Raw genomic sequence first — 14,096 nt, 5'->3', positions numbered from 1 at the left:
ATTCTGTGACATTCAGATATCAAGGAGCCAGAGGCCTTGATAGTGCTGTCCAGGAAAGTGGACTAACAAGAGAATTGATAATATGCCACCTTGGTTACAAGCACCAAGATGAATCAATGGAAAGAAAGGAGAAAATGTAAAATATTCATCAAGTTCTTGGCAATCCAATTCTTGAGTTAAACCTAGTCAAGACAAAAATTATTTTCTGAATGGTCCAAACAGCATCCAGCCCTACAATACATTCAGACCATGCAATCAGGATAATGACTTAGTCTCTTTTCTTTTTTTGGCTATAGGTATTCCAGAAATGGATGCAAATTCAAGCTACTAGTCCTTAGGGGGAAAAAGGCTAAAAGGTGAGGATCCCCATGCCTCGCCCTTTCCCCACCCCCAGGTCTGAACAGTTAGGCTTGGGACACTTAAATGGTTTCACTTCCGCCTGGCTGCAGGAACCGCAAGTTCCAGACTAGGTCGGAATAATCACAGTCAAAATGCACCCAGAAGCTCTCACACATGCAGACTCCAGCGCATCCCTGAGCCATGGGGTGCACGTGAGCCCACACCCCGCACACTCAGCCCTGCCCCTAGCCAGAGCATCCTTAGCAGCTGCCACCCAAGCAGCCTCCTCCTCCTCCTCCTCCTCCTCCTCCTCCTCCTCCTCCTCCTCCTCCTCCTCCTCCTAGTGCCACTGCTGCTGCTGTGATTGCCTATCCCCTTCATCCTTTTTCCTCCCCCAATTCCTGCTCCTCCTCCCTCTATCCCCGGCTCCTCCTGCCCAACAGCTAAAGGCAGAATCCTCTGCAGCAGCTTCCCTTCTCTCCAGCCACGAAGAGGTTGAAACAGGTTTGTGCTGGGGGCGCTTTGTTGTGGGTTGCTGGAACACCGGTGGCTCCCAGAGCCACTGGGAGGAGCTTCGGGAAGAGAAGGGAAGATTATTTCCCAGTTTTCTGTGTGAATAGATCGGGGGAGATAGTGTAGAGGGACACCTCTGTCCCTTTGCCATTTCTTCCCTCTTGGTTCATGGCGAGAGAGCTCTAAAGCTACTCGGACTCCTGCTCCCGCCCATTCCTATAGCTCTTTCTTTGCGCCCCCACTTCCAGCATCCACTTCCCAAAGCTGAGCTTTCTCTTGTTCTGGGAGCTGAGGGATGGGGGCGGGGAGAAATGGATGCGCTGGATCCAGCCAGGCACCTGGGGGCCTGGGGCTTTGTTACACATGACAAAACCAGTCCTTAGCAGCTTCCAGATCCTGGTTAGACTCCTGACTGCTAGTGATGAGAATGTGAGGGGGCACTCCCTGTGTGTGACTGGGCATACAGGAATGCAATACTGTGTGCCAGGGACATGGTGCGGATTTTGTGTGGAATTTTGTGTGAGTTGGACTCTCTCTCTCTCTCTCTCTCTCTCTCTCTCTCTCTCTCTCTCTCTCTCTCTCTCTCTCTCTCTCTCTCTCTCTCTCTCTCTCTTTGTCCATGTGTGTTCTGCGCCATGGGGCTGGCCTACTCTTGGTATTTCATGTCCTTGGGTCTCATCCCATGCTAAGCCAGACTGCAGCAACATTCAGGCAGGGTGATCAGGTCCAACCTGTTTTGCCCACGTTGGAAGGGTGATGATGACTTCAAAGTGATGGAAATCCCCCCCCCACCTGGGGCAGTTGCTTACTACTTTCTGGATGTGAAATTTCCACCTAGGTTGATCAAACCCCAGTGGACATCTTGATTGTGATCTCACACCCAACCCACAGAAGGTTTCTAACTTTCTTAGCAGGTTTTCTTCTCTCAGCCAATGAGATTCCAATGCTCTAACAGTGAACCCTGCAGTGCCTCCCCCACCTCCTGTAATTAGTGGATCCTCATGTCTTCTTTACTGCAAGGAATTTTGTGTTGTACAGGGGCACAGTTGTATGTTTAGAGAAAAGGGAACAAATCAAGTGCACTTACTAATGGCGAATTTACAGGGTCATTTTGTATTTTCTTGTAACACAAGATAAAGTGCGTAGCCATTTTGTTTTAAATCAAAGAAAGATCAGTTAAAATGAACAAAACTCCTTAACTTTCCTTGAACATTTTTATTTGTGCTTCTGATAATGTATTGTTTTTCGAGACCCCAAAATAAGCAGTTAAGGATTTACATCAGTCAAACAACAAATATTATTGCACACCTACCATATGTCAGTAGTAATGTAAGCTCCTGGAAATATAGAAATGAATAAAACATCAAATCAGTTCTCAGTGAGTGTAGGCTGTTATGCAAGCTAGAGCTTGGAAACTGTTTGACAAAGGATGGGCAGGGTACTGTAGAAGCACTGAGGAAGGGTGCCCGGCTGGGGATGGGGGTCGGGTGGGGTTATGATCAAGGCAGGCTTCACTGGGAAAGTGACATTTGAGTCAAGCAAGTCTTGTGGAATTAATTCACCAGGTGGCTAAGTGGAGAATGGCATTCTAAGCTCAACGAGAGCAGCATGTACAAAGGCAGAGCAGTTGTAGTTAAGTAAAACTGCAGGGCATCTGAAGTATTACTGGCCAATTCTCTGCAATCCCCGAATGAGTCTCTGTGGATTCCAATGATGATTAATGGTGAATCTGAAAAGAGCCAGTATTGCAGATTGATGGCGATCGAAATGCATCCCAATCTTAAGAAATATCTGCCTCATTTATTAATATGAGTGTGTTTTGCTTTAAGCAAATCTGATATATGTGAATGTAGATTTGCAATGCAAATGAACTTAATGGGACTCTTTCAGGTCACAGAATTGGTTGCTTTACAAAAGGGCTTGCAACCAGTTCCTCTTAAAATAAATAGCAGTTCCTCTCTGGACTTTATAGTGATTTTTTTTTTTTACCAAAATTGCATTTCCACAGAATTTTTCACATAGTCAGTGGAGAAAAACAGGTATATATCTGCATTACATTGACTTCTTATGCAACAAGTTACCAATTTCAATGCTGGAATTTCCCCTCATGCTGTGAATGTTTAATAAACACTAAGAGAAAATATGAAAATTATAGCAATAAATATCAAATCCATTAGCTGTGATCTTTTGTCATTTGACTCATATGAAATTAACCAGGGCAGATTCTTCAGGGACTTTTCCATTTTAGGTACTTTTAGTAGTGTCACTGGTAATTAACAGTAGCACAAGATTTCTGTGCTCTGCATTGGTTTTGAAATGGATATATAATGACTACTCTAATACTCATGCAATTGAGATACACCAGAAGCTCATTTGGAGTCTTCTGTTTTACTGTGTCAGTGCTGATTGCATAGGTTGATGATTACTACTAGGACTGGGCCTGAAGGTTGATGATTTCCACTCAAAGTGTCTGATGGCCCAAGATTATGCTAGTTAAGAGTGTGAACTCTGATGGTGTGGCTTAGAGCCATGAACACTTCCTCCCTTAAGTGAAGCCTCCAGTAGCCCTGGGTTCTGTCTGAAATAAATAGAAGCAGAAGTGGGAGGGAGTAGAATCTGCTTCTTAGCTCATTTAGCCAATGTCCTGCATTAGAAAGGGTGACCTGGGGTCCTCTGGTCCAATATAGGTTCTTTGCTCATTAGCTGTGGATACCAGAAAGTATCATATAGCATCTCTAAAGAGAAAACAGCCAACTCCAGTGCCTAGTAGCTTGGGTTGAGGTTGAGCTGATCTGCCTGCTGTGTTAACACTCAGCTCAATCCAGGTCCTAATGCAATACTTCTAGATGCCAGTTCCAAGCAAGACAGACCGTTCATAGGTCAAATAGGATGTGAGGGTGGGATAGAGAGTTTTATAGTCAACTTTGGAAAATCCTTGCTTAAAGAGCATAAGTTTGTCCACTTCGGAGCTTCTAAAAGACTCTACTAGGCTAATGCATATTGTGGCTTTCCAGGAAAAGAGACATCTGTAGAATTTCTTATATGCTTGTCTATAAAACATAGTGTTCTACTTGTTTGATTGCTTTTAAGAGTATCTGAGGATGATGCTGGTCTAATAGGATCTTCTGCTGAGTTCAGAGGGACTTGGTACTTTGCTGGGCAAACTTGGATGAAAGAGAAGCTGGAAAAATGAAGCTGATAGTAATCATTACCCTGACTGCCTGTGATGGTGTAATGACAACTCAAATAATATCTTTGCAAGCATTTTGAGCCCCTTGGAAGAAAGGCTGTATATGAACTCAAGGTTATTAAGAAGCGGAAGTGAAGAATGAAGCTAATCATTCCTGATTATTCAGTCCTAAATCTTGTTTATCTTCTGGACTTGGGACAGCTGACCTCAGGTTTCTGCTCTGCTTTGACTGTGCGGACCTATCCTTATTCAACCTTGGGTGACTCAGTTCTCTGAGCTTATTTCCTTTCACATCCTGGAAATCTCACTGTGCCCTTTAATTTCCTGATCTGCAGTTGCCATCAGCACAGACTCAGCAAACCCCATCAATCTGAACACACCCTGCTGACCAGAGAACACTGGAGGTGGGAATTAAATTTGGTTGGAAAGTTGCTTTTCTTCTGCACACTAATTATCTTTCAGAACCTGTTCTAAAGGGTCATTTCTGAGAGCGCATGGCTGCAGGGCTCCTCTCCAGTGACTCCAGTTGCTATTAGGGGTTTGAGTCTTGTTTGAAAGACTTTTTGAGTACCTGTTTCAGGAGTCCATTTTGTCCATGCTGAGGCCATCTTTAAGGGAATTTAAATACAAGTGAACTAGTATTCACATGAGCATTAAGCTTTCCTGAGTGAGCTGTAAATTCTTTTCTTTAAAAACTTCCTCCAATGGAGAATGGACCTCTTGAGAATTAATGGGTAATCACCATAGGAAACTTGGCTTGAGACTGAACCTGATGTGGAGGTGTTGGGGCTACTGATTTTGGAATCGTCTGTGCCACGATTAGTTCCCTAGTTCTCCACATGAAAACAACAAGCTGCAGTCATAATAGGAAGGATTTCTCTTGGCCATACATAAAAGAAGTCTGTTTGACCATAGGACAACATGAGGCTGAGAAGTGAGACGATAGCTCTTCTATGTTTAGGGACACGTAATGGAGATACAAAACTAGGAGGAGAGAGTCATGGAATGAGAGGTCTGTGAAAGTTTTCTGTTTGGATGATGAAATGAGGACAAAAGAAGTGAAGTGAATTGTCCAAGATCACATAGCTGCCAAGTGGCAGATGTATACTAGTTAAAAAAAAAGTTTATTAGTTGGGGTAGGGTTGGGTAAACGTGTGGATGTTAGGGACCAACTTGCAGGAGATGGTTCTTTCCTTCTATTGTGTGGGTCCTGGAGATTGAATTCATATTGCCAGGCAAATGCCTTTACTCACTGAGAAGAGCCATCTTGCCAGCCCACTGTGCTGCCTTCTTCTGTGGTTCAGGAGAGTTTGGGAGGATTTGTTCAATGGAACTTGTGAGTCACGTCCAGGTCTGAGATTGGCAGGCTCTCATAAAGCAGGATTGACAGAGGGGTTGGCATCTAGTGAACCCCAAAAGACCAGACTTTGCTCTGTCCCTCTCTATTATGTTGACTCACCAAGTTAAGTAGTCAACCAAACTGTGAGGATTGGGCGTTCCTTAGACTTCATAGGTATCTTCATGTTACAAAAGATTAATAACTACCAAGGTGATGGAACTGGGATGTTTGAACCACACACGGAGAGCCGAGAACAGAGTACTCCCACAAAAGCAGGGACAGAAAGACTGTAACAACCAGGGCTCAGGACAGCCAATGCCAGATAATGTCCTCCAGCATTGACAGGAAAAATGTATTCACGAAGTTTCAACAGTATGTTTACCTGAACAAGCCCAGCATAATGATGTTACCAATTGACATACTAACACATGCAAGAGACACTCTAACAATGTCCCACTTCTAGGTGAATGCCTGTAGGTGGTCAATTGCTCCTGAGAGAGGTAGGATCGCTTTCCTCCAAGCATGACTTTCTACATAGGTTGTGTTATTCCAAGTAGTCAGCCCTGAACCATGTAAATACAAGCAACTGTAAATGGACCCAGTTGTATATATGTGCGTGCATATGTGTGCATGTATGCATAGTATATATATACATGTAACAAGAATAAGTAAGAAAATAATGGATTTTGGAGTGAAAGGGTAGTCATGGGAGTAGTTGCAGCAGGAAGACAGAGATGGTAGAGAGGTAGATGCAGTATTCATGTATGAAGATCTCAACCACACTGAAGGGAAGGCCCTATGACTAGCAGTAGATGCCAACACAAAAGGAACTCAATAGTATTTCTGCATACTTATATCATTGCTTTGTTTGGGCACTTTTAAAAATTCTTACTGATCTTTTGTAATATGTTTGCCAGTTTTGTGTATTTCTTGTGTTCTTTTTTTTCAAATTATGGTTTGTTTCTTTGTTTGGTTTGCTTATATGTTAGAGAGAGGAGTTGGGTAGGTAGGGAGATATGGAGGATTTGAGTGAGAGGGGATCATGAACAAAATACATTGTATATATTTTTCAGCAAAAACATAAATAAGCAAAACAAGAAGCTGTATCAAAAGCTGGAACACTGTCTCCTTAAAACATTAAGGAGAAGGAGCTGACTGTTGTGGGAGAGTGGTACACCCTACCTCTTTGGATATATGTATGTAATATAGATGGAGAATGGTAATTTGCTCATCATCATCTTTTACCCTTACAGGTCTCTCTCCCACCTCTTTCTGTTCTCTTCCTTTCCCCTAAATAGTCCCCTTATACTTTCATGTAAAATGTTTATTATAAAAAGAAAAAATACAAAGTAGATTGTTAATTGTTTCTTCAACACTGATTCCCTGCCCTGTTCACAATTTATTATGCATATTTTGTGCACTTATTTTAAAAATATATATATGTATATACTCACATTTTTTCTCTAAACTGTATTTGGGTCCTTTCTTATCAGCATGTAAGTAACTACGTTATTCCTTTTAAATAACTTCATAGTATTCCATTATACAATGATAATAGAATTTCTTTAATCCAAACTTTTATGATAAGCTTTTACATTATTTTCTATTTTATATTGTTTATTGGTACATTATAATTCATGGTATATGCATCTCAGTATATGATTGCAATTGTTTTGTTACATAAACTGAGAGCCATAAAATTGGTGGTTCAAATGGTTTGGCTTGTACATATCTGATTTTAATAGCTCTTACCAAACCAATATTAAAAAACACTATTGACCTAAATTTCCAGCAATAGTGACCACTTTTCATTCACCAATTCCAGAATTTCTCTCTTTTTAAACTTATTCTTCTCTCATACAATCCATCACAACCACAATTTCTCCTCCCTCCTCTCCTTTCCCCCAAATTCACTCCTCCTCCATTTCCCTCCAGAAAAGAACATGTCTCCTAGGCATATCAACTGAACATGGCATGACAAGAATCCCTCTTTTAATCTTTGATGGTATAGGGATTGAATAACATTTATTCATAATAATTTTTACGAATTCTTTGAGAATTTTATGCAGTGTATTTCAAACATACTAACCTTGCTAAACTCCTTTCTTTACTACCCTCTCAACACCTCCATTTCTTCCCACCCAACATTGATATAATGTTTCCTTCTTTTCTGGTCAAATTCAGTTTGTGTTGCCCAGCAAGTCCTGGAATTTGGGCCTGCTCTCTTGTGTAGTCATCCTGACAGGGGCCACATTATCAAAAATTCTGGTTCATCTTTAACCAAGCACTAGGCAGAAAGTCATGCCAGAGCCAATGAAAGAAGAGAAGCAAGAAACCCTAATAATACACAGAACATAGGTAATAAATATTCACTCTTAGTTATTTAAGCAAACATGCTTTTTAATGTGTCTCCAACTAGAACTGTGTTGGAAGACTTTTCTAAATCACATCCCTGTAAAATCACTGTGAAATAGATGGCCTTTTAGGCTTATTTCTGCCAGCAATGACCAAAACACCTACCAGCCACACACTGACTTAAGAGCTATGCCTTGCATTAAGAAATTTGACCACTGGAGGGGGAGGCCTGGTGACACTCAGAGGAAGGATAGCAGGCTACCAAGAAGAGACTTGATATCCTATGAGCATATAAACGGGGGAGGAGGTCCTCCCTCAGTCACTGTCATAGGGGAGGGGAGTAAGGGGAAAATGAGAGGGAGGGAGGAATGGGAAGACACAAGGGATGGGATAACAATTGAAATGTAATATGAATGAATTAATAAAATAAAATTTAAAAAAAGAAATATGTTGCACATCCCCTGGATGGGGAGACCTGGTGGCACTCAGAGGAAGGATAGTAGGCTACCAAGATGGGACTTGATACCCTATGAGCATATACAGGGGAAGTCCCCCTCAGTCACAGTCATAGGGGAGGGGAGTAAGGGGAAAATGGGAGGGAGGGAGGAATGGGAGGATACAAGGGATGGGATAACCATTGAAATGTAATATGAATAAATTAATAAAATAAAATTAAAAATAATTTAAAAAAGAAATATGTAGCAGCAGGCACAAGACAAACACAATCTCAGACCAGCTGAAATCACATTATGGAGAAGGGTTAAGAGGGCACCAAGTTCTACCCTTGGCCGAAAAGCTATTTGTAACTGATAGCTACTGGAAGAGGGAAATCCATTTTTGTCAAGGAAAGGGACACTGGGCATATCAACAACACACCATGGCAGGCCACGTACTCAGGAGTAGTTGGATAGGTGGAGAAGGATCTGGGAGGAGTTGCAAGAGGGTAAAGAATATTATCAAAATATATTGTATGAAATTCAAAAAAATAATCTTAAAAAATTAAATCCAAAGCAAGAAACGCTTGGGAAAATGTTATTGCTGCATGTGCACTGACCGTGGAGGTTAATAAGATAGATTCTTGAATTTTTCTGGACATTTAATGTTGAGTATTCATCAGTGGCTGTCTAACTGCACTTACTGCAAAGAGGCAAATTTGAGGCCTTCCCATGAGAAGTATTTAAAGAGAAATAAACAGTGATGTCACTCTCTGCAAAGGGAATAGTAGCAAGCAGGCACAGGTGTGGCTTTCTCTCTTGACTGGCTCGGCCTTGCTTCCCCTGCTTCTTCTTCTCTGCCAGCATTCAGTTGGGGCTGAAGGGAATCTGCTGTTTGCTTTAGATGAGGGAGAGGGCCTGTGATTCAGAGGCAGATGGAAATCGGAGTGATCATCTGAGTGAGCTAAGGATTGTCTGAAGAGCAAGGTGCAGCATTAACATCCTTTGTGTGTGACAGAGCCATGGGAAAACATGAAAGCTGTAACAGTGTTGGCTTATTTGTTCTATAGGTGGTGAATTCATCTAAAAGGGAAAAACATTCTTAATTTAGCGTTACCAGGCAAGGCTCTGACATGCTCACTAACACTTGCTACCTGACAATTTTCCAAGTTTTTGCCTCTGGAGAGGAATACAGGTGCCATTAAAGGAAAGCTCCTAATTTGGCAGAGCTAAGAATGCCTTTTGCAGTGAGTTATCCACCATTCACTTTCTCTACTATGGCATTGGTACAGCCCCCTCCGGAAGTCTTTCCAAGCTGTTGGAAAATGGGTGGGTTATTGCCCTCGAAGGAATGATTGGGGTTACTTGAGTTATTGACAATTATGAGTTGTGGTTTCTTGCTTCAAAATCTTGGTATTTGGCAAATGGTTTTAGGTCTTATTTAATACATTTATTTTCTCTTCAAAGAGATCAGACCAGAGTAGGAAAAGTTCAGAGGAGAGCTTATGGGCAGATGTTGTCATTATTAATCTTTGTTGCCTTAAAAATTGCTTCAGTTGTTAAGCTAATGAGTGCCCTGATTTCAAGCTGGGTGCTTCTTTGTCAGTGCTGAATGCTTTAAAATTTCAGCACAAAAAAACCACAGCTATGGTTTCTACACATAAATCATGTGATGTATTTCTACTGATTGCAGAAGTAAAGGCCATCTTATTTTCAAACAAATCTTTATCGTTTTACATTTTTTATCTTTTATGTGTTGTATGTGTGTGTGTGTGTGTGTGTGTGCGCGTGCGCGCCATGGCATATGGTGGGGATCACAGGATAACTTCAGGTGTCTGTCCTCACCTTTCCACCTTGTTTTTTTGGTTTTTTTGTTGTTGTTGTTGTTTTGTTTTTTGAGACAGACTCTCTTAGTACTCAGTGCATACTGGGCTTGCTGACCTATGAGCTTCTAAAGATTCTTCTATCTCTGCCTGCCAACTAACTTTATGGTGATTCTGGAAGAGACTGGGACCTTGGCCTCGGAAAACTTCCAGGAGACAGATTCTCTGGGGCTTTTTGGCCCAAGAGAATAAAAGCATTTTCCAAAGGTGGAGGAGGCTGTGTTCCAGCTAAATCCCCAGTGCGGGTTTCTCCAGAGGTGAATGCAGAGCAGTTTTTGTCATCACATTGACTTTGGATAAATGAACTGACCGCTTAATCACTGATATGGACATTTTACATTTCAGGGTGGAGGTAGGTGTAAACAATCCTTCTGTAAAAGTGTTGTTGGGAAAATAAAAAGTTGCTTCTAGAGCTCTTAGACCTATGGACCTGACACTCTTATTTGCTTCTCTTCTGAGTTACCATGTTATTTCCCTGTTTCAACTTTGCTTTCTCTTGCAATTGTTAAACTCAGTGTGTTGCAGTGCATCGCTCCTGTTCCACAAGGTCTCAGCAGCCAAGATTTTCATTCCTTAGCTGCCTCCAGCCTCCAGGTACTTGAAATATTCCTCCCTGATTACATCACTAGTTTAGTTTCCTTCTGGTATGGGGACTGTTTCAATACAATCCTGCCTTCAAGATACCCAAAGGAAAGGAGTCAGCATCAGCATTCATATATCTATATATCTATATCTATGTCTATATCTATATCAATATCTATCTATATCTATATACCTTACCTACCTAGCTAGTACCTTGTGTCTCAAGGCTAGTACCCTTGTAGCCTTTGTCTTCATTATAGAGAAAGGTAGGACTAAGGAAATTCTTCAGGCTAGCTTTCAGAGACAGTCTCCCCTTTTTTATATACCTCCCATTTACTGAACATTTATTATATACCAAATACTGCACTACTCTGCATGTCTCATGTGATTCCCTTTACAATGTTATGTAGTCAATATTATTAGCATTTCTATTTCACAGAGGCACAAAACAAGGCTAAAAGCAGTTGAGTAAGTTGCACAGACTTTCTCAGTTGAGGAAGTAGCACTGTGGATATATATCTATGCTGTCCTAGAACATCAATAGTCAAGGCTATTCTGCTATCAAAGACCCCACTGGTAATACAGGTATTTTATACCAAAAGGAAATGCATGAAGCAATAGATTGACTCTATTCTGGTCCTAGAAACTACTTTAAAGAGTGGAAAAGAAAGCAAAGGAGTTCTTTTGAATGGCAGAATAATGTTGCCAGGGCTATTTTTATATATCATTGTAGGGATGGGACAACAAGACTGGTTTTGACACTTCAGATCTAATAATTGAATATATCTGCATCTATTGGCACTGAAAGGTCAATTCCTGAAGCTTCTGTGATTGTTAATTTCCCAGATCATAGAAAGATAAACATACAATTTTTACTTTTACTCCCATCAGAAAGCTGGTGTCTAGGGTCTAGGGGACCTCAGAAAGGCTAAAAGCGAATTCCTAGATGGTTTTAGTTGACAGGGGACTGAATTGAAGGGAGAGAGCTAGGAGAAGGGCACAGAAATAAGATGACAGCAGTCTTTTTTTCCATTTTTTTCTCCTTTATTAATTTATTCTTGTTACATCTCAATGGTTATCCCATCCCTTGTATCCTCCCATTCTTCCCTCCCTCCCAATTTCCCCTTATTCCCCTCCCCTATGACTGTTCCTGAGGGAGATTACCTCCCCCTGTATATGCTCATAGGGTATCAAGTCTCTTCTTGGTAACCTGCTGATGACAGCAGTCTTATTGGCTTGGATTCTTGGCTATATGGGAGGATTTAGAGGGAGGAGAGAAATGTAGTAATTATAATCTCAAAAAATGAATAGAAAAGTATAAATGCATATAGAAAATAATTGTGAGGCACAAACACACCATTTGGTTTCCTTTTCTTGGCTCTCTCTGGCAATATTTTGTGCTAGGTATTATTTCTCTAAAAATCCCCTTCGATTTGGATCCTCAGGAGAGTACTTGCTGCTGGTTTCTGCAGTGTCTGTCATCTTTATTGCCATTTTCCATCACAATAGTCAATAGACATCAAGGAACCAGGGTCTTTCTTGTAACAAGGTCAGTAGTTTGCTCCATGTTGAATGCTGACAAGTGATTCTGCTTCTGTAGGCTTGTTCTTCCATCTGTCATGATCCTTAGTCTCCCTTCCTCCCGGAGATATTGGAGCAGTCAAGTCATTAAATACAGACTGCTGTGAAAGGGATGCAGTCCAAAATGCAGCTACTTTGGGTGGGGGGAGGAGATGGCTCAGTGGGTAAAAGCTCTAGCTGAGCTAGTCTGAGGATTTGAGATTGGCCCCAGCACCTACATAGAAAGCTGGTTTTGGTGACAATCGCCTGTAGTTTTACTACTCCTATGGTGACATGGGAGGCAGAAATGTGAGAATTGCATGGAAGCTCACAGGCCAGCTATGAATTGTGTATTGCAGCAGCAAAAATAGCAAGAAAGACCTTGCTTCAACAAAATGGAGGGCAGGAAGCAATTCTTGAAAGATATCCTCTGATCTCTACAAGCTCATGGTGGCATGCTCAAGTTAGCCCCCGAAGTATATAATAAATAGTATTCATAAAAATCCCAGAAGTTTTCATTAAAAACAAAAACAGGCAAAAACCTGGGGCCATCAAACGGCTTCCTACATAAAGGTGCTTACAGCCAAGTATGATTCTGTGAGTTCAATCCCCAGAGCTGACATGATAGGAGAAAACAACTCCTGCAAATTGTCCTCTGATCTCCTCATGGACACATGGTAAGAGCATGGACACATATATAACACACATGTGTGCACACACGATGCACGCATGCACACACACACACACACACACACACACACACACACACACACACACAATACATGTTTAAAAAGTAATGTACCTAACTGGTCAAGTATTATAGCTTAGCCTTAAATATATTCACAACACTAGAGTAAGCATATATTTGGACAATACCATCTAATAGAATTGTTTAATAAGAAAGTGTTGAAGATCTCATGTCTTTTCTTGATTGTTTGCATCCCAAATCACTGGCAGTGCAGGGAAGTATAGAGACTAGCTTTTTTTTTCTTTTTCCTTTTTTTTTTTTTTAACATTCACATGTCTGTGCAAGAAGTAGAACTTGTTGCTGCTGCACAGGATTGTAAGAATTTTGGACTACATAGTGCAGATTCAAAGTCTGGTTTCTACTGAGTGTTCTCCATTTTAGTACTATTGTTAAGTAAAAGGTCTGTCTTAGCCCATGCTCTATTGCTGTGAAGACACACCATGACCAGGGCAACTCTTACAAAGGAAACTAGTTTAACTGTGGCTGGCTTACAGGTTCAGAGGTTTGGTCTATTGCCAGCATGACAGGAAGTATGGTAGCATGCAGTCAGGTATGATCCTGGAGCAGTAGCTGAGAGTTCTACATCTTTATCCATAGGCAGCAGGAAGTGAGCTGGCTTGAGCATTTGAAACCTCAAAGCCTCATGACACACTTCCTCCAACAAAGCCACACCTACTCCAGCAAGGCCACACCTCCTAATCCCTGTCAATTGGCACTACTCCCTAGTGACCAAGAATTCAAATATATGAACCTATGGGGGCCATTCCTATTCAAACCACTGCAAAGCCATAAGTAAAACATTTAGGTTTTCTCTAGCAAAACATTTGTTTTGAGGAGAAACACAATGCAGTGCTACCTGTAAATCTATCTCTCATTGTGTAATTTCTTTTTCTTTTCCTTTTTTTTTTTTTGCAGTGCTAGACATAGAGCCAACTCAAAATCTTGTGCATACCCACTAGTGCTCTACCACTAAGCTATACTCTCTGCCCTTGAAATATTACTTAATCACCTAATTGTCTTAACTCTGTGAAATGAAAAGTATACCATAAGTACTTACCACTTCCTGGAACTGTGGTAAGGAATCAGAGATAATTTCCATGTGCCTATAAACAGTGTTTATCTTATCCTGCCATTTCTAGCAGTCAGTCTTATT

General features: G+C 41.2%; 1 protein-coding gene across 1 annotated transcript in view; it reads left to right on the top strand.

The window, feature by feature from the left end:
• Nucleotides 1–708: 708 nt before the first annotated feature.
• Nucleotides 709–14,096, top strand: part of PAK3 (p21 (RAC1) activated kinase 3) — a 278,537-nt gene continuing 265,149 nt past the window's right edge. Inside the window, exon 1 of the mRNA XM_084789227.1 lies at nucleotides 709–843. The gene's annotated coding sequence lies outside the window, so the exon portion shown is untranslated. The remainder of the gene's footprint in view (nucleotides 844–14,096) is intronic.

This window comes from Acomys minous, assembly GCF_964271855.1.
Source record: "Acomys minous genome assembly, chromosome: 7".
NCBI lineage: Eukaryota > Metazoa > Chordata > Mammalia > Rodentia > Muridae > Acomys > Acomys minous.
This window is presented reverse-complemented; position numbering and strand designations above follow the sequence as displayed.